The following is a 22173-nucleotide window of genomic DNA, read 5'->3' as shown; positions in this document are numbered from 1 at the left end:
CTGGTGATACAGAAGGCTAAGAATTTGAATTCTATCTCTGCCTGCACTCTGACCTGTCATCTCAATGACATCCCTATTACAGATTAATTGTACTCCTAAATGGATTGAGTAAATGCTCCTTTTCCTGGACAAGAAATAGACAGGCAGAGGCTTCAAAAAATACTTGCTCCTGGGGGGCTTGAACTCATAACCTTGTCATCTAATTGCTGTATTCTGCTGTATAAGTACAACACGCTAACAGATTGCACCACAGGATCCATCAACAACACTCACTGATCACCATATTTTGCAGAAACTTGGATGTACGATTTCGAAAAAGTCAAAAAATAAATTTAGGTACCTGGCTAGCTCAGTCGGTAGAGCATGAGACTCTTATCTCAGGTCGTGGGTTCGAGCCCCACGTTGGGTGATTATTTCTCTGCCGAAGCACCAACTCACTTTGCAAACAACCATCCGCTTGGAATTTTGAGGAGGCTTGCCAACCTTCATAGCTGGTGATACAGAAGGCTAAGAATTGAAATTCTATCTCTGCCTGCACTCTGACCTGTCATCTCAATGACATCCTATTACAGATTAATTGTACTCCTAAATGGATTGAGTAAATGCTCCTTTTCTGACAAGAAATAGACAGGCAGAGGCTTCAAGAAGAATACTTGCTCCTGGTGGGGCGTGACCTCATAACCTTGGGGAATCTAATTGCTGAGTCTGCCTGTATCTAGGCTAAACACGCCGACAGATTGCACCACAGGATCCATCAACAACACTCACTGATCACCATATTTGCAAGAAACTTGGGATGTACGATATTTCGCACCAAGTCATAATCACTATATGAGTTTACCTGGCTAGCTCAGTCAGGTAGAGCATGAGACTCTTAATCTAGGGTCGTTGGTTCGAGCCCCACGTTGGTGATTATTTTCTCTGCCGAAGCACAACTCACTTTGCAAACAACCATCCGCTTGGAATTTGAGGAGGCTTAACAACCTGCATAGCGGGTGATACAGAAGGCTAAGAATTTGAATTCTATCTCTGCCTGCACTCTGACCTGTCATCTCAATGACATCCCTATTACAGATTAATTGTACTTCCTAAATGGATTGGGAGTAAATTCTCATTTTTCTTGGACAAGAATAGACAGGCCTGAGGGACTTCAAGAAGCATATCTGCTCCTGGTGAGGACTTGAAACTCATAACCTTGTCATCGAATTGCTGTATTCTGCTGTATATGTACAACACGCTAACAGATTGCACCACAGGATCCATCAACAACACTCACTGATCACCATATTTTGCAGAAACTTGGATGTACGATATTCGAACCAAGTCAAAATCACTATTGAGTTACCTGGCTAGCTCAGTCGGTAGAGCCATGAGACTCTTAATCTCAGGGTCGTGGGTTCGAGCCCCACGTTGGGTGATTATTTTCTCTGCCGAAGCACCAACTCACTTTGCAAACAACCATCCGCTTGGAATTTTGAGGAGGCTTAACAACCTGCATAGCTGGTGATACAGAAGGCTAAGAATTTGAATTCTATCTCTGCCTGCACTCTGACCTGTCATCTCAATGACATCCCTATTACAGATTAATTGTACTCCTAAATGGATTGAGTAAATTCTCCTTTTCTTGACAAGAAATAGACAGGCAGAGGACTTCAAGAAGAATACTTGCTCCTGGTGGGGCTTGAACTCATAACCTTGTCATCTAATTGCTGTATTCTGCTGTATAATGTACAACACGCTAACAGATTGCACCACAGGATCCATCAACAACACTCACTGATCACCATATTTTGCAGAAACTTGGATGTACTATATTCGAAAAAGTCAAAATCACTATTTAGAGTACCTGGCTAGCTCAGTCTGTAGAGCATGAGACTCTTAATCTCAGGGTCGTGGGTTCGAGCCCCACGTGGGGTGATTATTTCTCTGCCGAAGCACCAACTCACTTTGCAAACAACCATCCGCTTGGAATTTTGAGGAGGCTTAACAACCTGCATAGCTGGTGATACAGAAGGCTAAGAATTTGAATTCTATCTCTGCCTGCACTCTGACCTGTCATCTCAATGACATCCCTATTACAGATTAATTGTACTCCTAATGGATTGAGTAAATTCTCCTTTTCTTGGACAAGAAATAGACAGGCAGAGGCTTCAAGAAGAATACTTGCTCCTGGTGGGGCTTGAACTCATAACCTTGTCATCTAATTGCTGTATTCTGCTGTATAAGTACAACACGCGAACAGATTGCACCACAGGATCCATCAACAACACTCACTGATCACCATATTTTGCAGAAACTTGGATGTACGATATTCGAACCAAGTCATAATCACTATTGAGTTACCTGGCTAGCTCAGTCGGTAGAGCATGAGACTCTTAATCTCAGGGTCGTGGGTTCGAGCCCCACGTTGGGTGATTATTTTCTCTGCCGAAGCACCAACTCACTTGCAAACAACCATCCGCTTGGAATTTTGAGGAGGCTTAACAACCTGCATAGCTGGTGATACAGAAGGCTAAGAATTTGAATTCTATCTCTGCCTGCACTCTGACCTGTCATCTCAATGACATCCCTATTACAGATTAATTGTACTCCTAAATGGATTGAGTAAATGCTCATTTTCTGGACAAGAAATAGACAGGCAGAGGCTTCAAGAAGAATACTTGCTCCTGGTGGGGACTTGAACTCATAACCTTGTCATCGAATTGCTGTATTCTGCTGTATATGTACAACACGCTAACAGATTGCACCACAGGATCCATCAACAACACTCACTGATCACCATATTTTGCAGAAACTTGGATGTACGATATTCGAAAAGTCAAAAATAATATAGAGGTACCTGGCTAGCTCAGTCGGTAGAGCATGAGACTCTTAATCTCAGGGTCGTGGGTTCGAGCCCCACGTTGGTGATTATTTTCTCTGCCGAAGCACCAACTCACTTCGCAAACAACCATCTGCTTGGAATTTTGAGGAGGCTTACCACCCTGCATAGCTGGTGATACAGAAGGCTAAGAATTTGAATTCTATCTCTGCCTGCACTCTGACCTGTCATCTCAATGACATCCCTATTACAGATTAATTGTACTCCTAAATGGATTTGAGTAAATGCTCCTTTTCTTGACAAGAAATAGACAGGCAGAGGCTTCAAGAAGAATACTTGCTCCTGGTGGGGCTTGAACTCATAACCTTGTCATCTAATTGCTGTATTCTGCTGTATAAGTACAACACGCTAACAGATTGCACCACAGGATCCATCAACAACACTCACTGATCACCATATTTTGCAGAAACTTGGATGTACGATATTCGAACCAAGTCATAATCACTATTGAGTTACCTGGCTAGCTCAGTCGGTAGAGCATGAGACTCTTAATCTCAGGGTCGTGGGTTCGAGCCCCACGTTGGGTGATTATTTTCTCTGCCGAAGCACCAACTCACTTTGCAAACAACCATCCGCTTGGAATTTTGAGGAGGCTTAACAACCTGCATAGCTGGTGATACAGAAGGCTAAGAATTTGAATTCTATCTCTTCCTGCACTCTGACCTGTCATCTCAATGACATCCCCATTACAGATGAATTGTACTCCTAAATGGATTGAGTAAATGCTCATTTTCTGGACAAGAAATAGACAGGCAGAGGCTTCAAGAAGAATACTTGCTCCTGGTGGGACTTGAACTCATAACCTTGTCATCTAATTGCTGTATTCTGCTGTATAAGTACAACACGCTAACAGATTGCACCACAGGATCCATCAACAACACTCACTGATCACCATATTTTGCAGAAACTTGGATGTACGATATTCGAACCAAGTCATAATCACTATTGAGTTACCTGGCTAGCTCAGTCGGTAGAGCATGAGACTCTTAATCTCAGGGTCGTGGGTTCGAGCCCCACGTTGGGTGATTATTTTCTCTGCCGAAGCACCAACTCACTTTGCAAACAACCATCCGCTTGGAATTTTGAGGAGGCTTAACAACCTGCATAGCTGGTGATACTGAAGGCTAAGAATTTAAATTCTATCTCTGCCTGCACTCTGACCTGTCATCTCAATGACATCCCTATTACAGATGAATTGTACTCCTAAATGGATTGAGTAAATTCTCCTTTTCTTGACAAGAAATAGACAGGCAGAGACTTCAAGAAGAATACTTGCTCCTGGTGGGGCTTGAACTCATAACCTTGTCATCTAATTGCTGTATTCTGCTGTATAAGTACAACACGCTAACAGATTGCACCACAGGATCCATCAACAACACTCACTGATCACCATATTTTGCAGAAACTTGGATGTACGATATTCGAAAAAGTCAAAAATATATTGAGGTACCTGGCTAGCTCAGTCGGTAGAGCATGAGACTCTTAATCTCAGGGTCGTGGGTTCGAGCCCCACGTTGGGTGATTATTTTCTCTGCCGAAGCACCAACTCACTTCGCAAACAACCATCCGCTTGGAATTTTGAGGAGGCTTAACAACCTGCATAGCTGGTGATACAGAAGGCTAAGAATTTGAATTCTATCTCTGCCTGCACTCTGACCTGTCATCTCAATGACATCCCTATTACAGATTAATTGTACTCCTAAATGTTTGAGTAAATGCTCCTTTTCTTGACAAGAAATAGACAGGCAGAGGCTTCAAGAAGAATACTTGCTCCTGGTGGGGCTTGAACTCATAACCTTGTCATCTAATTGCTGTATTCTGCTGTATAAGTACAACACGCTAACAGATTGCACCACAGGATCCATCAACAACACTCACTGATCACCATATTTTGCAGAAACTTGGATGTACGATATTCGAACCAAGTCATAATCACTATTGAGTTACCTGGCTAGCTCAGTCGGTAGAGCATGAGACTCTTAATCTCAGGGTCGTGGGTTCGAGCCCCACGTTGGGTGATTATTTTCTCTGCCGAAGCACCAACTCACTTTGCAAACAACCATCCGCTTGGAATTTTGAGGAGGCTTAACAACCTGCATAGCTGGTGATACAGAAGGCTAAGAATTTGAATTCTATCTCTGCCTGCACTCTGACCTGTCATCTCAATGACATCCCTATTACAGATTAATTGTACTCCTAAATGGATTGAGTAAATGCTCCTTTTCTTGACAAGAAATAGACAGGCAGAGACTTCAAGAAGAATACTTGCTCCTGGTGGGGCTTGAACTCATAACCTTGTCATCTAATTGCTGTATTCTGCTGTATAAGTACAACACGCTAACAGATTGCACCACAGGATCCATCAACAACACTCACTGATCACCATATTTTGCAGAAACTTGGATGTACGATATTCGAACCAAGTCATAATCACTATTGAGTTACCTGGCTAGCTCAGTCGGTAGAGCATGAGACTCTTAATCTCAGGGTCGTGGGTTCGAGCCCCACGTTGGGTGATTATTTTCTCTGCCGAAGCACCAACTCACTTTGCAAACAACCATCCGCTTGGAATTTTGAGGAGGCTTAACAACCTGCATAGCTGGTGATACAGAAGGCTAAGAATTTGAATTCTATCTCTGCCTGCACTCTGACCTGTCATCTCAATGACATCCCTATTACAGATTAATTGTACTCCTAAATGGATTGAGTAAATGCTCCTTTTCTTGACAAGAAATAGACAGGCAGAGGCTTCAAGAAGAATACTTGCTCCTGGTGGGGCTTGAACTCATAACCTTGTCATCTAATTGCTGTATTCTGCTGTATAAGTACAACACGCTAACAGATTGCACCACAGGATCCATCAACAACACTCACTGATCACCATATTTTGCAGAAACTTGGATGTACGATATTCGAACCAAGTCATAATCACTATTGAGTTACCTGGCTAGCTCAGTCGGTAGAGCATGAGACTCTTAATCTCAGGGTCGTGGGTTCGAGCCCCACGTTGGGTGATTATTTTCTCTGCCGAAGCACCAACTCACTTTGCAAACAACCATCCGCTTGGAATTTTGAGGAGGCTTAACAACCTGCATAGCTGGTGATACAGAAGGCTAAGAATTTGAATTCTATCTCTGCCTGCACTCTGACCTGTCATCTCAATGACATCCCTATTACAGATTAATTGTACTCCTAAATGGATTGAGTAAATGCTCCTTTTCTTGACAAGAAATAGACAGGCAGAGGCTTCAAGAAGAATACTTGCTCCTGGTGGGGACTTGAACTCATAACCTTGTCATCTAATTGCTGTATTCTGCTGTATAAGTACAACACGCGAACAGATTGCACCACAGGATCCATCAACAACACTCACTGATCACCATATTTTGCAGAAACTTGGATGTACGATATTCGAACCAAGTCATAATCACTATTGAGTTACCTGGCTAGCTCAGTCGGTAGAGCATGAGACTCTTAATCTCAGGGTCGTGGGTTCGAGCCCCACGTTGGGTGATTATTTTCTCTGCCGAAGCACCAACTCACTTTGCAAACAACCATCCGCTTGGAATTTTGAGGAGGCTTAACAACCTGCATAGCTGGTGATACAGAAGGCTAAGAATTTGAATTCTATCTCTTCCTGCACTCTGACCTGTCATCTCAATGACATCCCCATTACAGATGAATTGTACTCCTAAATGGATTGAGTAAATGCTCATTTTCTGGACAAGAAATAGACAGGCAGAGGCTTCAAGAAGAATACTTGCTCCTGGTGGGACTTGAACTCATAACCTTGTCATCGAATTGCTGTATTCTGCTGTATATGTACAACACGCTAACAGATTGCACCACAGGATCCATCAACAACACTCACTGATCACCATATTTTGCAGAAACTTGGATGTACGATATTCGAAAAAGTCAAAAATAATATTAGGGTACCTGGCTAGCTCAGTCGGTAGAGCATGAGACTCTTAATCTCAGGGTCGTGGGTTCGAGCCCCACGTTAGGGTGATTATTTTCTCTGCCGAAAGCACCAACTCACTTCGCAAACAACCATCTGCTTGGAATTTTGAGGAGGCTTGACACCCTGCATAGCTGGTGATACAGAAGGCTAAGAATTTGAATTCTATCTCTGCCTGCACTCTGACCTGTCATCTCAATGACATCCCTATTACAGATTAATTGTACTCCTAAATGGATTGAGTAAATGCTCCTTTTCTTGACAAGAAATAGACAGGCAGAGGCTTCAAGAAGAATACTTGCTCCTGGTGGGGCTTGAACTCATAACCTTGTCATCTAATTGCTGTATTCTGCTGTATAAGTACAACACGCTAACAGATTGCACCACAGGATCCATCAACAACACTCACTGATCACCATATTTTGCAGAAACTTGGATGTACGATATTCGAACCAAGTCATAATCACTATTGAGTTACCTGGCTAGCTCAGTCGGTAGAGCATGAGACTCTTAATCTCAGGGTCGTGGGTTCGAGCCCCACGTTGGGTGATTATTTTCTCTGCCGAAGCACCAACTCACTTTGCAAACAACCATCCGCTTGGAATTTTGAGGAGGCTTAACAACCTGCATAGCTGGTGATACAGAAGGCTAAGAATTTGAATTCTATCTCTGCCTGCACTCTGACCTGTCATCTCAATGACATCCCTATTACAGATTAATTGTACTCCTAAATGGATTGAGTAAATGCTCCTTTTCTTGACAAGAAATAGACAGGCAGAGGCTTCAAGAAGAATACTTGCTCCTGGTGGGGCTTGAACTCATAACCTTGTCATCTAATTGCTGTATTCTGCTGTATAAGTACAACACGCTAACAGATTGCACCACAGGATCCATCAACAACACTCACTGATCACCATATTTTGCAGAAACTTGGATGTACGATATTCGAACCAAGTCATAATCACTATTGAGTTACCTGGCTAGCTCAGTCGGTAGAGCATGAGACTCTTAATCTCAGGGTCGTGGGTTCGAGCCCCACGTTGGGTGATTATTTTCTCTGCCGAAGCACCAACTCACTTTGCAAACAACCATCCGCTTGGAATTTTGAGGAGGCTTAACAACCTGCATAGCTGGTGATACAGAAGGCTAAGAATTTGAATTCTATCTCTGCCTGCACTCTGACCTGTCATCTCAATGACATCCCTATTACAGATTAATTGTACTCCTAAATGGATTGAGTAAATGCTCATTTTCTGGACAAGAAATAGACAGGCAGAGGCTTCAAGAAGAATACTTGCTCCTGGTGGGACTTGAACTCATAACCTTGTCATCTAATTGCTGTATTCTGCTGTATATGTACAACACGCTAACAGATTGCACCACAGGATCCATCAACAACACTCACTGATCACCATATTTTGCAGAAACTTGGATGTACGATATTCGAAAAAGTCCAAAAATATATTTAGGTACCTGGCTAGCTCAGTCGGTAGAGCATGAGACTCTTAATCTCAGGGTCGTGGGTTCGAGCCCCACGTTGGGTGATTATTTTCTCTGCCGAAGCACCAACTCACTTTGCAAACAACCATCCGCTTGGAATTTTGAGGAGGCTTAACAACCTGCATAGCTGGTGATACTGAAGGCTAAGAATTGAAATTCTATCTCTGCCTGCACTCTGACCTGTCATCTCAATGACATCCCTATTACAGATTAATTGTACTCCTAAATGGATTGAGTAAATTCTCCTTTTCTTGACAAGAAATAGACAGGCAGAGACTTCAAGAAGAATACTTGCTCCTGGTGGGGCTTGAACTCATAACCTTGTCATCTAATTGCTGTATTCTGCTGTATAAGTACAACACGCTAACAGATTGCACCACAGGATCCATCAACAACACTCACTGATCACCATATTTTGCAGAAACTTGGATGTACGATATTCGAACCAAGTCATAATCACTATTGAGTTACCTGGCTAGCTCAGTCGGTAGAGCATGAGACTCTTAATCTCAGGGTCGTGGGTTCGAGCCCCACGTTGGGTGATTATTTTCTCTGCCGAAGCACCAACTCACTTTGCAAACAACCATCCGCTTGGAATTTTGAGGAGGCTTAACAACCTGCATAGCTGGTGATACAGAAGGCTAAGAATTTGAATTCTATCTCTTCCTGCACTCTGACCTGTCATCTCAATGACATCCCCATTACAGATGAATTGTACTCCTAAATGGATTGAGTAAATGCTCATTTTCTGGACAAGAAATAGACAGGCAGAGGCTTCAAGAAGAATACTTGCTCCTGGTGGGACTTGAACTCATAACCTTGTCATCTAATTGCTGTATTCTGCTGTATAAGTACAACACGCTAACAGATTGCACCACAGGATCCATCAACAACACTCACTGATCACCATATTTTGCAGAAACTTGGATGTACGATATTCGAACCAAGTCATAATCACTATTGAGTTACCTGGCTAGCTCAGTCGGTAGAGCATGAGACTCTTAATCTCAGGGTCGTGGGTTCGAGCCCCACGTTGGGTGATTATTTTCTCTGCCGAAGCACCAACTCACTTTGCAAACAACCATCCGCTTGGAATTTTGAGGAGGCTTAACAACCTGCATAGCTGGTGATACATGAAGGCTAAGAATTTGAATTCTATCTCTGCCTGCACTCTGACCTGTCATCTCAATGACATCCCTATTACAGATTAATTGTACTCCTAAATGGATTGAGTAAATGCTCCTTTTCTTGACAAGAAATAGACAGGCAGAGGCTTCAAGAAGAATACTTGCTCCTGGTGGGGCTTGAACTCATAACCTTGTCATCTAATTGCTGTATTCTGCTGTATAAGTACAACACGCTAACAGATTGCACCACAGGATCCATCAACAACACTCACTGATCACCATATTTTGCAGAAACTTGGATGTACGATATTCGAACCAAGTCATAATCACTATTGAGTTACCTGGCTAGCTCAGTCGGTAGAGCATGAGACTCTTAATCTCAGGGTCGTGGGTTCGAGCCCCACGTTGGGTGATTATTTTCTCTGCCGAAGCACCAACTCACTTTGCAAACAACCATCCGCTTGGAATTTTGAGGAGGCTTAACAACCTGCATAGCTGGTGATACAGAAGGCTAAGAATTTGAATTCTATCTCTGCCTGCACTCTGACCTGTCATCTCAATGACATCCCTATTACAGATTAATTGTACTCCTAAATGGATTGAGTAAATGCTCCTTTTCTTGACAAGAAATAGACAGGCAGAGGCTTCAAGAAGAATACTTGCTCCTGGTGGGGCTTGAACTCATAACCTTGTCATCTAATTGCTGTATTCTGCTGTATAAGTACAACACGCTAACAGATTGCACCACAGGATCCATCAACAACACTCACTGATCACCATATTTTGCAGAAACTTGGATGTACGATATTCGAACCAAGTCATAATCACTATTGAGTTACCTGGCTAGCTCAGTCGGTAGAGCATGAGACTCTTAATCTCAGGGTCGTGGGTTCGAGCCCCACGTTGGGTGATTATTTTCTCTGCCGAAGCACCAACTCACTTTGCAAACAACCATCCGCTTGGAATTTTGAGGAGGCTTAACAACCTGCATAGCTGGTGATACAGAAGGCTAAGAATTTGAATTCTATCTCTGCCTGCACTCTGACCTGTCATCTCAATGACATCCCTATTACAGATTAATTGTACTCCTAAATGGATTGAGTAAATGCTCATTTTCTGGACAAGAAATAGACAGGCAGAGGCTTCAAGAAGAATACTTGCTCCTGGTGGGACTTGAACTCATAACCTTGTCATCTAATTGCTGTATTCTGCTGTATAATGTACAACACGCTAACAGATTGCACCACAGGATCCATCAACAACACTCACTGATCACCATATTTTGCAGAAACTTGGATGTACGATATTCGAACCAAGTCATAATCACTATTGAGTTACCTGGCTAGCTCAGTCGGTAGAGCATGAGACTCTTAATCTCAGGGTCGTGGGTTCGAGCCCCACGTTGGGTGATTATTTTCTCTGCCGAAGCACCAACTCACTTTGCAAACAACCATCCGCTTGGAATTTTGAGGAGGCTTAACAACCTGCATAGCTGGTGATACAGAAGGCTAAGAATTTGAATTCTATCTCTGCCTGCACTCTGACCTGTCATCTCAATGACATCCCTATTACAGATTAATTGTACTCCTAAATGGATTGAGTAAATGCTCCTTTTCTTGACAAGAAATAGACAGGCAGAGACTTCAAGAAGAATACTTGCTCCTGGTGGGGCTTGAACTCATAACCTTGTCATCTAATTGCTGTATTCTGCTGTATAAGTACAACACGCGAACAGATTGCACCACAGGATCCATCAACAACACTCACTGATCACCATATTTTGCAGAAACTTGGATGTACGATATTCGAACCAAGTCATAATCACTATTGAGTTACCTGGCTAGCTCAGTCGGTAGAGCATGAGACTCTTAATCTCAGGGTCGTGGGTTCGAGCCCCACGTTGGGTGATTATTTTCTCTGCCGAAGCACCAACTCACTTTGCAAACAACCATCCGCTTGGAATTTTGAGGAGGCTTAACAACCTGCATAGCTGGTGATACAGAAGGCTAAGAATTTGAATTCTATCTCTGCCTGCACTCTGACCTGTCATCTCAATGACATCCCTATTACAGATTAATTGTACTCCTAAATGGATTGAGTAAATGCTCATTTTCTGGACAAGAAATAGACAGGCAGAGGCTTCAAGAAGAATACTTGCTCCTGGTGGGACTTGAACTCATAACCTTGTCATCTAATTGCTGTATTCTGCTGTATAAGTACAACACGCTAACAGATTGCACCACAGGATCCATCAACAACACTCACTGATCACCATATTTTGCAGAAACTTGGATGTACGATATTCGAACCAAGTCATAATCACTATTGAGTTACCTGGCTAGCTCAGTCGGTAGAGCATGAGACTCTTAATCTCAGGGTCGTGGGTTCGAGCCCCACGTTGGGTGATTATTTTCTCTGCCGAAGCACCAACTCACTTTGCAAACAACCATCCGCTTGGAATTTTGAGGAGGCTTAACAACCTGCATAGCTGGTGATACAGAAGGCTAAGAATTTGAATTCTATCTCTGCCTGCACTCTGACCTGTCATCTCAATGACATCCCTATTACAGATGAATTGTACTCCTAAATGGATTGAGTAAATGCTCATTTTCTGGACAAGAAATAGACAGGCAGAGGCTTCAAGAAGAATACTTGCTCCTGGTGGGACTTGAACTCATAACCTTGTCATCGAATTGCTGTATTCTGCTGTATATGTACAACACGCTAACAGATTGCACCACAGGATCCATCAACAACACTCACTGATCACCATATTTTGCAGAAACTTGGATGTACGATATTCGAAAAAGTCAAAATACTATTAGGTACCTGGCTAGCTCAGTCGGTAGAGCATGAGACTCTTAATCTCAGGGTCGTGGGTTCGAGCCCCACGTTGGGTGATTATTTTCTCTGCCGAAGCACCAACTCACTTTGCAAACAACCATCCGCTTGGAATTTTGAGGAGGCTTAACAACCTGCATAGCTGGTGATACAGAAGGCTAAGAATTTGAAATTCTATCTCTGCCTGCACTCTGACCTGTCATCTCAATGACATCCCTATTACAGATTAATTGTACTCCTAAATGGATTGAGTAAATGCTCCTTTTCTTGACAAGAAATAGACAGGCAGAGGCTTCAAGAAGAATACTTGCTCCTGGTGGGGCTTGAACTCATAACCTTGTCATCTAATTGCTGTATTCTGCTGTATAAGTACAACACGCTAACAGATTGCACCACAGGATCCATCAACAACACTCACTGATCACCATATTTTGCAGAAACTTGGATGTACGATATTCGAACCAAGTCATAATCACTATTGAGTTACCTGGCTAGCTCAGTCGGTAGAGCATGAGACTCTTAATCTCAGGGTCGTGGGTTCGAGCCCCACGTTGGGTGATTATTTTCTCTGCCGAAGCACCAACTCACTTTGCAAACAACCATCCGCTTGGAATTTTGAGGAGGCTTAACAACCTGCATAGCTGGTGATACAGAAGGCTAAGAATTTGAATTCTATCTCTGCCTGCACTCTGACCTGTCATCTCAATGACATCCCTATTACAGATTAATTGTACTCCTAAATGGATTGAGTAAATGCTCCTTTTCTTGACAAGAAATAGACAGGCAGAGGCTTCAAGAAGAATACTTGCTCCTGGTGGGACTTGAACTCATAACCTTGTCATCTAATTGCTGTATTCTGCTGTATAAGTACAACACGCGAACAGATTGCACCACAGGATCCATCAACAACACTCACTGATCACCATATTTTGCAGAAACTTGGATGTACGATATTCGAACCAAGTCATAATCACTATTGAGTTACCTGGCTAGCTCAGTCGGTAGAGCATGAGACTCTTAATCTCAGGGTCGTGGGTTCGAGCCCCACGTTGGGTGATTATTTTCTCTGCCGAAGCACCAACTCACTTTGCAAACAACCATCCGCTTGGAATTTTGAGGAGGCTTAACAACCTGCATAGCTGGTGATACAGAAGGCTAAGAATTTGAATTCTATCTCTTCCTGCACTCTGACCTGTCATCTCAATGACATCCCCATTACAGATGAATTGTACTCCTAAATGGATTGAGTAAATGCTCATTTTCTGGACAAGAAATAGACAGGCAGAGGCTTCAAGAAGAATACTTGCTCCTGGTGGGACTTGAACTCATAACCTTGTCATCGAATTGCTGTATTCTGCTGTATATGTACAACACGCTAACAGATTGCACCACAGGATCCATCAACAACACTCACTGATCACCATATTTTGCAGAAACTTGGATGTACGATATTCGAAAAAGTCCAAAAATATATTGAGGTACCTGGCTAGCTCAGTCGGTAGAGCATGAGACTCTTAATCTCAGGGTCGTGGGTTCGAGCCCCACGTTGGGTGATTATTTTCTCTGCCGAAGCACCAACTCACTTTGCAAACAACCATCCGCTTGGAATTTTGAGGAGGCTTAACAACCTGCATAGCTGGTGATACTGAAGGCTAAGAATTTGAAATTCTATCTCTGCCTGCACTCTGACCTGTCATCTCAATGACATCCCTATTACAGATTAATTGTACTCCTAAATGGATTGAGTAAATTCTCCTTTTCTTGACAAGAAATAGACAGGCAGAGACTTCAAGAAGAATACTTGCTCCTGGTGGGGCTTGAACTCATAACCTTGTCATCTAATTGCTGTATTCTGCTGTATAAGTACAACACGCTAACAGATTGCACCACAGGATCCATCAACAACACTCACTGATCACCATATTTTGCAGAAACTTGGATGTACGATATTCGAACAAGTCATAAATCACTATTGAGGTACCTGGCTAGCTCAGTCGGTAGAGCATGAGACTCTTAATCTCAGGGTCGTGGGTTCGAGCCCCACGTTGGGTGATTATTTTCTCTGCCGAAGCACCAACTCACTTTGCAAACAACCATCCGCTTGGAATTTTGAGGAGGCTTAACAACCTGCATAGCTGGTGATACAGAAGGCTAAGAATTTGAATTCTATCTCTGCCTGCACTCTGACCTGTCATCTCAATGACATCCCTATTACAGATTAATTGTACTCCTAAATGGATTGAGTAAATGCTCCTTTTCTTGACAAGAAATAGACAGGCAGAGGCTTCAAGAAGAATACTTGCTCCTGGTGGGGCTTGAACTCATAACCTTGTCATCTAATTGCTGTATTCTGCTGTATAAGTACAACACGCTAACAGATTGCACCACAGGATCCATCAACAACACTCACTGATCACCATATTTTGCAGAAACTTGGATGTACGATATTCGAACCAAGTCATAATCACTATTGAGTTACCTGGCTAGCTCAGTCGGTAGAGCATGAGACTCTTAATCTCAGGGTCGTGGGTTCGAGCCCCACGTTGGGTGATTATTTTCTCTGCCGAAGCACCAACTCACTTTGCAAACAACCATCCGCTTGGAATTTTGAGGAGGCTTAACAACCTGCATAGCTGGTGATACAGAAGGCTAAGAATTTGAATTCTATCTCTTCCTGCACTCTGACCTGTCATCTCAATGACATCCCCATTACAGATTAATTGTACTCCTAAATGGATTGAGTAAATGCTCATTTTCTGGACAAGAAATAGACAGGCAGAGGCTTCAAGAAGAATACTTGCTCCTGGTGGGACTTGAACTCATAACCTTGTCATCGAATTGCTGTATTCTGCTGTATATGTACAACACGCTAACAGATTGCACCACAGGATCCATCAACAACACTCACTGATCACCATATTTTGCAGAAACTTGGATGTACGATATTCGAAAAAGTCAAAATATATTGAGGTACCTGGCTAGCTCAGTCGGTAGAGCATGAGACTCTTAATCTCAGGGTCGTGGGTTCGAGCCCCACGTTGGGTGATTATTTTCTCTGCCGAAGCACCAACTCACTTTGCAAACAACCATCCGCTTGGAATTTTGAGGAGGCTTAACAACCTGCATAGCTGGTGATACAGAAGGCTAAGAATTTGAATTCTATCTCTGCCTGCACTCTGACCTGTCATCTCAATGACATCCCTATTACAGATTAATTGTACTCCTAAATGGATTGAGTAAATGCTCCTTTTCTTGACAAGAAATAGACAGGCAGAGGCTTCAAGAAGAATACTTGCTCCTGGTGGGGCTTGAACTCATAACCTTGTCATCTAATTGCTGTATTCTGCTGTATAAGTACAACACGCTAACAGATTGCACCACAGGATCCATCAACAACACTCACTGATCACCATATTTTGCAGAAACTTGGATGTACGATATTCGAACCAAGTCATAATCACTATTGAGTTACCTGGCTAGCTCAGTCGGTAGAGCATGAGACTCTTAATCTCAGGGTCGTGGGTTCGAGCCCCACGTTGGGTGATTATTTTCTCTGCCGAAGCACCAACTCACTTTGCAAACAACCATCCGCTTGGAATTTTGAGGAGGCTTAACAACCTGCATAGCTGGTGATACAGAAGGCTAAGAATTTGAATTCTATCTCTGCCTGCACTCTGACCTGTCATCTCAATGACATCCCTATTACAGATTAATTGTACTCCTAAATGGATTGAGTAAATGCTCCTTTTCTTGACAAGAAATAGACAGGCAGAGGCTTCAAGAAGAATACTTGCTCCTGGTGGGGCTTGAACTCATAACCTTGTCATCTAATTGCTGTATTCTGCTGTATAAGTACAACACGCTAACAGATTGCACCACAGGATCCATCAACAACACTCACTGATCACCATATTTTGCAGAAACTTGGATGTACGATATTCGAAAAAGTCAAAAATATATTAGGTACCTGGCTAGCTCAGTCGGTAGAGCATGAGACTCTTAATCTCAGGGTCGTGGGTTCGAGCCCCACGTTGGGTGATTATTTTCTCTGCCGAAGCACCAACTCACTTCGCAAACAACCATCCGCTTGGAATTTTGAGGAGGCTTAACACCCTGCATAGCTGGTGATACAGAAGGCTAAGAATTTGAATTCTATCTCTGCCTGCACTCTGACCTGTCATCTCAATGACATCCCTATTACAGATTAATTGTACTCCTAAATGGATTGAGTAAATGCTCCTTTTCTTGACAAGAAATAGACAGGCAGAGACTTCAAGAAGAATACTTGCTCCTGGTGGGGCTTGAACTCATAACCTTGTCATCTAATTGCTGTATTCTGCTGTATAAGTACAACACGCTAACAGATTGCACCACAGGATCCATCAACAACACTCACTGATCACCATATTTTGCAGAAACTTGGATGTACGATATTCGAACCAAGTCATAATCACTATTGAGTTACCTGGCTAGCTCAGTCGGTAGAGCATGAGACTCTTAATCTCAGGGTCGTGGGTTCGAGCCCCACGTTGGGTGATTATTTTCTCTGCCGAAGCACCAACTCACTTTGCAAACAACCATCCGCTTGGAATTTTGAGGAGGCTTAACAACCTGCATAGCTGGTGATACAGAAGGCTAAGAATTTGAATTCTATCTCTTCCTGCACTCTGACCTGTCATCTCAATGACATCCCCATTACAGATGAATTGTACTCCTAAATGGATTGAGTAAATGCTCATTTTCTGGACAAGAAATAGACAGGCAGAGGCTTCAAGAAGAATACTTGCTCCTGGTGGGACTTGAACTCATAACCTTGTCATCGAATTGCTGTATTCTGCTGTATATGTACAACACGCTAACAGATTGCACCACAGGATCCATCAACAACACTCACTGATCACCATATTTTGCAGAAACTTGGATGTACGATATTCGAACCAAGTCATAAATCACTATTGAGGTACCTGGCTAGCTCAGTCGGTAGAGCATGAGACTCTTAATCTCAGGGTCGTGGGTTCGAGCCCCACGTTGGGTGATTATTTTCTCTGCCGAAGCACCAACTCACTTTGCAAACAACCATCCGCTTGGAATTTTGAGGAGGCTTAACAACCTGCATAGCTGGTGATACTGAAGGCTAAGAATTTAAATTCTATCTCTGCCTGCACTCTGACCTGTCATCTCAATGACATCCCTATTACAGATTAATTGTACTCCTAAATGGATTGAGTAAATTCTCCTTTTCTTGACAAGAAATAGACAGGCAGAGACTTCAAGAAGAATACTTGCTCCTGGTGGGGCTTGAACTCATAACCTTGTCATCTAATTGCTGTATTCTGCTGTATAAGTACAACACGCTAACAGATTGCACCACAGGATCCATCAACAACACTCACTGATCACCATATTTATCAGAAACTGGAATGTACTATTTTCGAAAAAGTCAAAAATAATATAGAGGTACCTGGCTAGCTCAGTCGGTAGAGCATGAGACTCTTAATCTCAGGGTCGTGGGTTCGAGCCCCACGTTAGGTGATTATTTTCTCTGCCGAAACACCAACTCACTTCGCAAACAACCATCTGCTTGGAATTTTGAGGAGTCTTGCCACCCTGCATAGCTGGTGATACAGAAGGCTAAGAATTTGAATTCTATCTCTGCCTGCACTCTGACCTGTCATCTCAATGACATCCCTATTACAGATTAATTGTACTCCTAAATGGATTGAGTAAATGCTCCTTTTCTTGACAAGAAATAGACAGGCAGAGGCTTCAAGAAGAATACTTGCTCCTGGTGGGGCTTGAACTCATAACCTTGTCATCTAATTGCTGTATTCTGCTGTATAAGTACAACACGCTAACAGATTGCACCACAGGATCCATCAACAACACTCACTGATCACCATATTTTGCAGAAACTTGGATGTACGATATTCGAACCAAGTCATAATCACTATTGAGTTACCTGGCTAGCTCAGTCGGTAGAGCATGAGACTCTTAATCTCAGGGTCGTGGGTTCGAGCCCCACGTTGGGTGATTATTTTCTCTGCCGAAGCACCAACTCACTTTGCAAACAACCATCCGCTTGGAATTTTGAGGAGGCTTAACAACCTGCATAGCTGGTGATACAGAAGGCTAAGAATTTGAATTCTATCTCTGCCTGCACTCTGACCTGTCATCTCAATGACATCCCTATTACAGATTAATTGTACTCCTAAATGGATTGAGTAAATGCTCCTTTTCTTGACAAGAAATAGACAGGCAGAGACTTCAAGAAGAATACTTGCTCCTGGTGGGGCTTGAACTCATAACCTTGTCATCTAATTGCTGTATTCTGCTGTATAAGTACAACACGCTAACAGATTGCACCACAGGATCCATCAACAACACTCACTGATCACCATATTTTGCAGAAACTGGATGTACGATATTCGAAAAAGTCAAAATAATATTGAGGTACCTGGCTAGCTCAGTCGGTAGAGCATGAGACTCTTAATCTCAGGGTCGTGGGTTCGAGCCCCACGTTAGGTGATTATTTTCTCTGCCGAAGCACCAACTCACTTCGCAAACAACCATCCGCTTGGAATTTTGAGGAGGCTTGCCACCCTGCATAGCTGGTGATACAGAAGGCTAAGAATTTGAATTCTATCTCTGCCTGCACTCTGACCTGTCATCTCAATGACATCCCTATTACAGATTAATTGTACTCCTAAATGGATTGAGTAAATGCTCCTTTTCTTGACAAGAAATAGACAGGCAGAGGCTTCAAGAAGAATACTTGCTCCTGGTGGGGCTTGAACTCATAACCTTGTCATCTAATTGCTGTATTCTGCTGTATAAGTACAACACGCTAACAGATTGCACCACAGGATCCATCAACAACACTCACTGATCACCATATTTTGCAGAAACTTGGATGTACGATATTCGAACCAAGTCATAATCACTATTGAGTTACCTGGCTAGCTCAGTCGGTAGAGCATGAGACTCTTAATCTCAGGGTCGTGGGTTCGAGCCCCACGTTGGGTGATTATTTTCTCTGCCGAAGCACCAACTCACTTTGCAAACAACCATCCGCTTGGAATTTTGAGGAGGCTTAACAACCTGCATAGCTGGTGATACAGAAGGCTAAGAATTTGAATTCTATCTCTGCCTGCACTCTGACCTGTCATCTCAATGACATCCCCTATTACAGATTAATTGTACTCCTAAATGGATTGAGTAAATGCTCCTTTTCTTGACAAGAAATAGACAGGCAGAGGCTTCAAGAAGAATACTTGCTCCTGGTGGGGCTTGAACTCATAACCTTGTCATCTAATTGCTGTATTCTGCTGTATAAGTACAACACGCTAACAGATTGCACCACAGGATCCATCAACAACACTCACTGATCACCATATTTTGCAGAAACTTGGATGTACGATATTCGAACCAAGTCATAATCACTATTGAGTTACCTGGCTAGCTCAGTCGGTAGAGCATGAGACTCTTAATCTCAGGGTCGTGGGTTCGAGCCCCACGTTGGGTGATTATTTTCTCTGCCGAAGCACCAACTCACTTTGCAAACAACCATCCGCTTGGAATTTTGAGGAGGCTTAACAACCTGCATAGCTGGTGATACTGAAGGCTAAGAATTTAAATTCTATCTCTGCCTGCACTCTGACCTGTCATCTCAATGACATCCCTATTACAGATTAATTGTACTCCTAAATGGATTGAGTAAATTCTCCTTTTCTTGACAAGAAATAGACAGGCAGAGACTTCAAGAAGAATACTTGCTCCTGGTGGGGCTTGAACTCATAACCTTGTCATCTAATTGCTGTATTCTGCTGTATAAGTACAACACGCTAACAGATTGCACCACAGGATCCATCAACAACACTCACTGATCACCATATTTATCAGAAACTGGAATGTACTATTTTCGAAAAGTCAAAAATAATATAGAGGTACCTGGCTAGCTCAGTCGGTAGAGCATGAGACTCTTAATCTCAGGGTCGTGGGTTCGAGCCCCACGTTAGGTGATTATTTTCTCTGCCGAAACACCAACTCACTTCGCAAACAACCATCTGCTTGGAATTTTGAGGAGTCTTGCCACCCTGCATAGCTGGTGATACAGAAGGCTAAGAATTTGAATTCTATCTCTGCCTGCACTCTGACCTGTCATCTCAATGACATCCCTATTACAGATTAATTGTACTCCTAAATGGATTGAGTAAATGCTCCTTTTCTTGACAAGAAATAGACAGGCAGAGGCTTCAAGAAGAATACTTGCTCCTGGTGGGGCTTGAACTCATAACCTTGTCATCTAATTGCTGTATTCTGCTGTATAAGTACAACACGCTAACAGATTGCACCACAGGATCCATCAACAACACTCACTGATCACCATATTTTGCAGAAACTTGGATGTACGATATTCGAACCAAGTCATAATCACTATTGAGTTACCTGGCTAGCTCAGTCGGTAGAGCATGAGACTCTTAATCTCAGGGTCGTGGGTTCGAGCCCCACGTTGGGTGATTATTTTCTCTGCCGAAGCACCAACTCACTTTGCAAACAACCATCCGCTTGGAATTTTGAGGAGGCTTAACAACCTGCATAGCTGGTGATACAGAAGGCTAAGAATTTGAATTCTATCTCTTCCTGCACTCTGACCTGTCATCTCAATGACATCCCCATTACAGATTAATTGTACTCCTAAATGGATTGAGTAAATGCTCCTTTTCTTGACAAGAAATAGACAGGCAGAGGCTTCAAGAAGAATACTTGCTCCTGGTGGGGCTTGAACTCATAACCTTGTCATCTAATTGCTGTATTCTGCTGTATAAGTACAACACGCTAACAGATTGCACCACAGGATCCATCAACAACACTCACTGATCACCATATTTTGCAGAAACTTGGATGTACGATATTCGAACCAAGTCATAATCACTATTGAGTTACCTGGCTAGCTCAGTCGGTAGAGCATGAGACTCTTAATCTCAGGGTCGTGGGTTCGAGCCCCACGTTGGGTGATTATTTTCTCTGCCGAAGCACCAACTCACTTTGCAAACAACCATCCGCTTGGAATTTTGAGGAGGCTTAACAACCTGCATAGCTGGTGATACTGAAGGCTAAGAATTTAAATTCTATCTCTGCCTGCACTCTGACCTGTCATCTCAATGACATCCCTATTACAGATTAATTGTACTCCTAAATGGATTGAGTAAATTCTCCTTTTCTTGACAAGAAATAGACAGGCAGAGACTTCAAGAAGAATACTTGCTCCTGGTGGGGCTTGAACTCATAACCTTGTCATCTAATTGCTGTATTCTGCTGTATAAGTACAACACGCTAACAGATTGCACCACAGGATCCATCAACAACACTCACTGATCACCATATTTATCAGAAACTGGAATGTACTATTTTCGTAAAAGTCAAAAATAATATAGAGGTACCTGGCTAGCTCAGTCGGTAGAGCATGAGACTCTTAATCTCAGGGTCGTGGGTTCGAGCCCCACGTTAGGTGATTATTTTCTCTGCCGAAGCACCAACTCACTTCGCAAACAACCATCCGCTTGGAATTTTGAGGAGGCTTGCCACCCTGCATAGCTGGTGATACAGAAGGCTAAGAATTTGAATTCTATCTCTGCCTGCACTCTGACCTGTCATCTCAATGACATCCCTATTACAGATTAATTGTACTCCTAAATGGATTGAGTAAATGCTCCTTTTCTTGACAAGAAATAGACAGGCAGAGGCTTCAAGAAGAATACTTGCTCCTGGTGGGGCTTGAACTCATAACCTTGTCATCTAATTGCTGTATTCTGCTGTATAAGTACAACACGCTAACAGATTGCACCACAGGATCCATCAACAAC

General features: G+C 42.8%; 42 non-coding genes across 42 annotated transcripts; all 42 read left to right on the top strand.

Moving 5' to 3' along the window:
- Positions 1-1343: 1343 nt before the first annotated feature.
- trnak-cuu (transfer RNA lysine (anticodon CUU)) lies at positions 1344-1417 on the top strand. Its single transcript has one exon. It is a non-coding gene; the product is annotated as a tRNA-Lys (tRNA).
- A 427-nt stretch (positions 1418-1844) lies between these two features.
- Positions 1845-1917, top strand: trnak-cuu (transfer RNA lysine (anticodon CUU)). The gene has a single exon. It is a non-coding gene; the product is annotated as a tRNA-Lys (tRNA).
- A 424-nt stretch (positions 1918-2341) lies between these two features.
- Positions 2342-2414, top strand: trnak-cuu (transfer RNA lysine (anticodon CUU)). The gene has a single exon. It is a non-coding gene; the product is annotated as a tRNA-Lys (tRNA).
- A 423-nt stretch (positions 2415-2837) lies between these two features.
- On the top strand, positions 2838-2910 carry trnak-cuu (transfer RNA lysine (anticodon CUU)). The gene has a single exon. It is a non-coding gene; the product is annotated as a tRNA-Lys (tRNA).
- Positions 2911-3335: 425 nt separating this feature from the next.
- Positions 3336-3408, top strand: trnak-cuu (transfer RNA lysine (anticodon CUU)). The gene has a single exon. It is a non-coding gene; the product is annotated as a tRNA-Lys (tRNA).
- Positions 3409-3833: 425 nt separating this feature from the next.
- Positions 3834-3906, top strand: trnak-cuu (transfer RNA lysine (anticodon CUU)). The gene has a single exon. It is a non-coding gene; the product is annotated as a tRNA-Lys (tRNA).
- A 423-nt stretch (positions 3907-4329) lies between these two features.
- trnak-cuu (transfer RNA lysine (anticodon CUU)) lies at positions 4330-4402 on the top strand. The gene has a single exon. It is a non-coding gene; the product is annotated as a tRNA-Lys (tRNA).
- A 424-nt stretch (positions 4403-4826) lies between these two features.
- Positions 4827-4899, top strand: trnak-cuu (transfer RNA lysine (anticodon CUU)). Its single transcript has one exon. It is a non-coding gene; the product is annotated as a tRNA-Lys (tRNA).
- A 425-nt stretch (positions 4900-5324) lies between these two features.
- On the top strand, positions 5325-5397 carry trnak-cuu (transfer RNA lysine (anticodon CUU)). Its single transcript has one exon. It is a non-coding gene; the product is annotated as a tRNA-Lys (tRNA).
- Positions 5398-5822: 425 nt separating this feature from the next.
- On the top strand, positions 5823-5895 carry trnak-cuu (transfer RNA lysine (anticodon CUU)). Its single transcript has one exon. It is a non-coding gene; the product is annotated as a tRNA-Lys (tRNA).
- A 426-nt stretch (positions 5896-6321) lies between these two features.
- On the top strand, positions 6322-6394 carry trnak-cuu (transfer RNA lysine (anticodon CUU)). Its single transcript has one exon. It is a non-coding gene; the product is annotated as a tRNA-Lys (tRNA).
- Positions 6395-6818: 424 nt separating this feature from the next.
- trnak-cuu (transfer RNA lysine (anticodon CUU)) lies at positions 6819-6891 on the top strand. Its single transcript has one exon. It is a non-coding gene; the product is annotated as a tRNA-Lys (tRNA).
- Positions 6892-7318: 427 nt separating this feature from the next.
- Positions 7319-7391, top strand: trnak-cuu (transfer RNA lysine (anticodon CUU)). The gene has a single exon. It is a non-coding gene; the product is annotated as a tRNA-Lys (tRNA).
- Positions 7392-7816: 425 nt separating this feature from the next.
- trnak-cuu (transfer RNA lysine (anticodon CUU)) lies at positions 7817-7889 on the top strand. Its single transcript has one exon. It is a non-coding gene; the product is annotated as a tRNA-Lys (tRNA).
- Positions 7890-8313: 424 nt separating this feature from the next.
- trnak-cuu (transfer RNA lysine (anticodon CUU)) lies at positions 8314-8386 on the top strand. Its single transcript has one exon. It is a non-coding gene; the product is annotated as a tRNA-Lys (tRNA).
- Positions 8387-8811: 425 nt separating this feature from the next.
- Positions 8812-8884, top strand: trnak-cuu (transfer RNA lysine (anticodon CUU)). Its single transcript has one exon. It is a non-coding gene; the product is annotated as a tRNA-Lys (tRNA).
- Positions 8885-9309: 425 nt separating this feature from the next.
- Positions 9310-9382, top strand: trnak-cuu (transfer RNA lysine (anticodon CUU)). The gene has a single exon. It is a non-coding gene; the product is annotated as a tRNA-Lys (tRNA).
- Positions 9383-9808: 426 nt separating this feature from the next.
- On the top strand, positions 9809-9881 carry trnak-cuu (transfer RNA lysine (anticodon CUU)). The gene has a single exon. It is a non-coding gene; the product is annotated as a tRNA-Lys (tRNA).
- A 425-nt stretch (positions 9882-10306) lies between these two features.
- trnak-cuu (transfer RNA lysine (anticodon CUU)) lies at positions 10307-10379 on the top strand. The gene has a single exon. It is a non-coding gene; the product is annotated as a tRNA-Lys (tRNA).
- A 426-nt stretch (positions 10380-10805) lies between these two features.
- trnak-cuu (transfer RNA lysine (anticodon CUU)) lies at positions 10806-10878 on the top strand. The gene has a single exon. It is a non-coding gene; the product is annotated as a tRNA-Lys (tRNA).
- A 425-nt stretch (positions 10879-11303) lies between these two features.
- On the top strand, positions 11304-11376 carry trnak-cuu (transfer RNA lysine (anticodon CUU)). Its single transcript has one exon. It is a non-coding gene; the product is annotated as a tRNA-Lys (tRNA).
- A 425-nt stretch (positions 11377-11801) lies between these two features.
- On the top strand, positions 11802-11874 carry trnak-cuu (transfer RNA lysine (anticodon CUU)). Its single transcript has one exon. It is a non-coding gene; the product is annotated as a tRNA-Lys (tRNA).
- Positions 11875-12296: 422 nt separating this feature from the next.
- On the top strand, positions 12297-12369 carry trnak-cuu (transfer RNA lysine (anticodon CUU)). The gene has a single exon. It is a non-coding gene; the product is annotated as a tRNA-Lys (tRNA).
- Positions 12370-12795: 426 nt separating this feature from the next.
- trnak-cuu (transfer RNA lysine (anticodon CUU)) lies at positions 12796-12868 on the top strand. The gene has a single exon. It is a non-coding gene; the product is annotated as a tRNA-Lys (tRNA).
- Positions 12869-13293: 425 nt separating this feature from the next.
- trnak-cuu (transfer RNA lysine (anticodon CUU)) lies at positions 13294-13366 on the top strand. Its single transcript has one exon. It is a non-coding gene; the product is annotated as a tRNA-Lys (tRNA).
- Positions 13367-13790: 424 nt separating this feature from the next.
- On the top strand, positions 13791-13863 carry trnak-cuu (transfer RNA lysine (anticodon CUU)). Its single transcript has one exon. It is a non-coding gene; the product is annotated as a tRNA-Lys (tRNA).
- A 426-nt stretch (positions 13864-14289) lies between these two features.
- Positions 14290-14362, top strand: trnak-cuu (transfer RNA lysine (anticodon CUU)). Its single transcript has one exon. It is a non-coding gene; the product is annotated as a tRNA-Lys (tRNA).
- A 425-nt stretch (positions 14363-14787) lies between these two features.
- On the top strand, positions 14788-14860 carry trnak-cuu (transfer RNA lysine (anticodon CUU)). The gene has a single exon. It is a non-coding gene; the product is annotated as a tRNA-Lys (tRNA).
- A 422-nt stretch (positions 14861-15282) lies between these two features.
- On the top strand, positions 15283-15355 carry trnak-cuu (transfer RNA lysine (anticodon CUU)). The gene has a single exon. It is a non-coding gene; the product is annotated as a tRNA-Lys (tRNA).
- A 425-nt stretch (positions 15356-15780) lies between these two features.
- trnak-cuu (transfer RNA lysine (anticodon CUU)) lies at positions 15781-15853 on the top strand. Its single transcript has one exon. It is a non-coding gene; the product is annotated as a tRNA-Lys (tRNA).
- A 422-nt stretch (positions 15854-16275) lies between these two features.
- On the top strand, positions 16276-16348 carry trnak-cuu (transfer RNA lysine (anticodon CUU)). The gene has a single exon. It is a non-coding gene; the product is annotated as a tRNA-Lys (tRNA).
- A 425-nt stretch (positions 16349-16773) lies between these two features.
- Positions 16774-16846, top strand: trnak-cuu (transfer RNA lysine (anticodon CUU)). The gene has a single exon. It is a non-coding gene; the product is annotated as a tRNA-Lys (tRNA).
- A 426-nt stretch (positions 16847-17272) lies between these two features.
- Positions 17273-17345, top strand: trnak-cuu (transfer RNA lysine (anticodon CUU)). The gene has a single exon. It is a non-coding gene; the product is annotated as a tRNA-Lys (tRNA).
- A 424-nt stretch (positions 17346-17769) lies between these two features.
- trnak-cuu (transfer RNA lysine (anticodon CUU)) lies at positions 17770-17842 on the top strand. The gene has a single exon. It is a non-coding gene; the product is annotated as a tRNA-Lys (tRNA).
- Positions 17843-18267: 425 nt separating this feature from the next.
- Positions 18268-18340, top strand: trnak-cuu (transfer RNA lysine (anticodon CUU)). Its single transcript has one exon. It is a non-coding gene; the product is annotated as a tRNA-Lys (tRNA).
- A 422-nt stretch (positions 18341-18762) lies between these two features.
- On the top strand, positions 18763-18835 carry trnak-cuu (transfer RNA lysine (anticodon CUU)). Its single transcript has one exon. It is a non-coding gene; the product is annotated as a tRNA-Lys (tRNA).
- Positions 18836-19260: 425 nt separating this feature from the next.
- On the top strand, positions 19261-19333 carry trnak-cuu (transfer RNA lysine (anticodon CUU)). Its single transcript has one exon. It is a non-coding gene; the product is annotated as a tRNA-Lys (tRNA).
- A 426-nt stretch (positions 19334-19759) lies between these two features.
- trnak-cuu (transfer RNA lysine (anticodon CUU)) lies at positions 19760-19832 on the top strand. Its single transcript has one exon. It is a non-coding gene; the product is annotated as a tRNA-Lys (tRNA).
- Positions 19833-20255: 423 nt separating this feature from the next.
- On the top strand, positions 20256-20328 carry trnak-cuu (transfer RNA lysine (anticodon CUU)). Its single transcript has one exon. It is a non-coding gene; the product is annotated as a tRNA-Lys (tRNA).
- Positions 20329-20753: 425 nt separating this feature from the next.
- On the top strand, positions 20754-20826 carry trnak-cuu (transfer RNA lysine (anticodon CUU)). The gene has a single exon. It is a non-coding gene; the product is annotated as a tRNA-Lys (tRNA).
- A 425-nt stretch (positions 20827-21251) lies between these two features.
- trnak-cuu (transfer RNA lysine (anticodon CUU)) lies at positions 21252-21324 on the top strand. Its single transcript has one exon. It is a non-coding gene; the product is annotated as a tRNA-Lys (tRNA).
- Positions 21325-21748: 424 nt separating this feature from the next.
- trnak-cuu (transfer RNA lysine (anticodon CUU)) lies at positions 21749-21821 on the top strand. The gene has a single exon. It is a non-coding gene; the product is annotated as a tRNA-Lys (tRNA).
- The last annotated feature ends 352 nt before the right edge of the window (positions 21822-22173 follow it).

The sequence above is a fragment of the Oncorhynchus kisutch genome, unplaced genomic scaffold (genome assembly GCF_002021735.2).
Source record: "Oncorhynchus kisutch isolate 150728-3 unplaced genomic scaffold, Okis_V2 Okis02a-Okis13b_hom, whole genome shotgun sequence".
Lineage (NCBI taxonomy): Eukaryota > Metazoa > Chordata > Actinopteri > Salmoniformes > Salmonidae > Oncorhynchus > Oncorhynchus kisutch.
The sequence above is the reverse complement of the archived record's forward strand: the minus strand, read 5'-3'. Positions and strand labels throughout refer to the sequence as shown.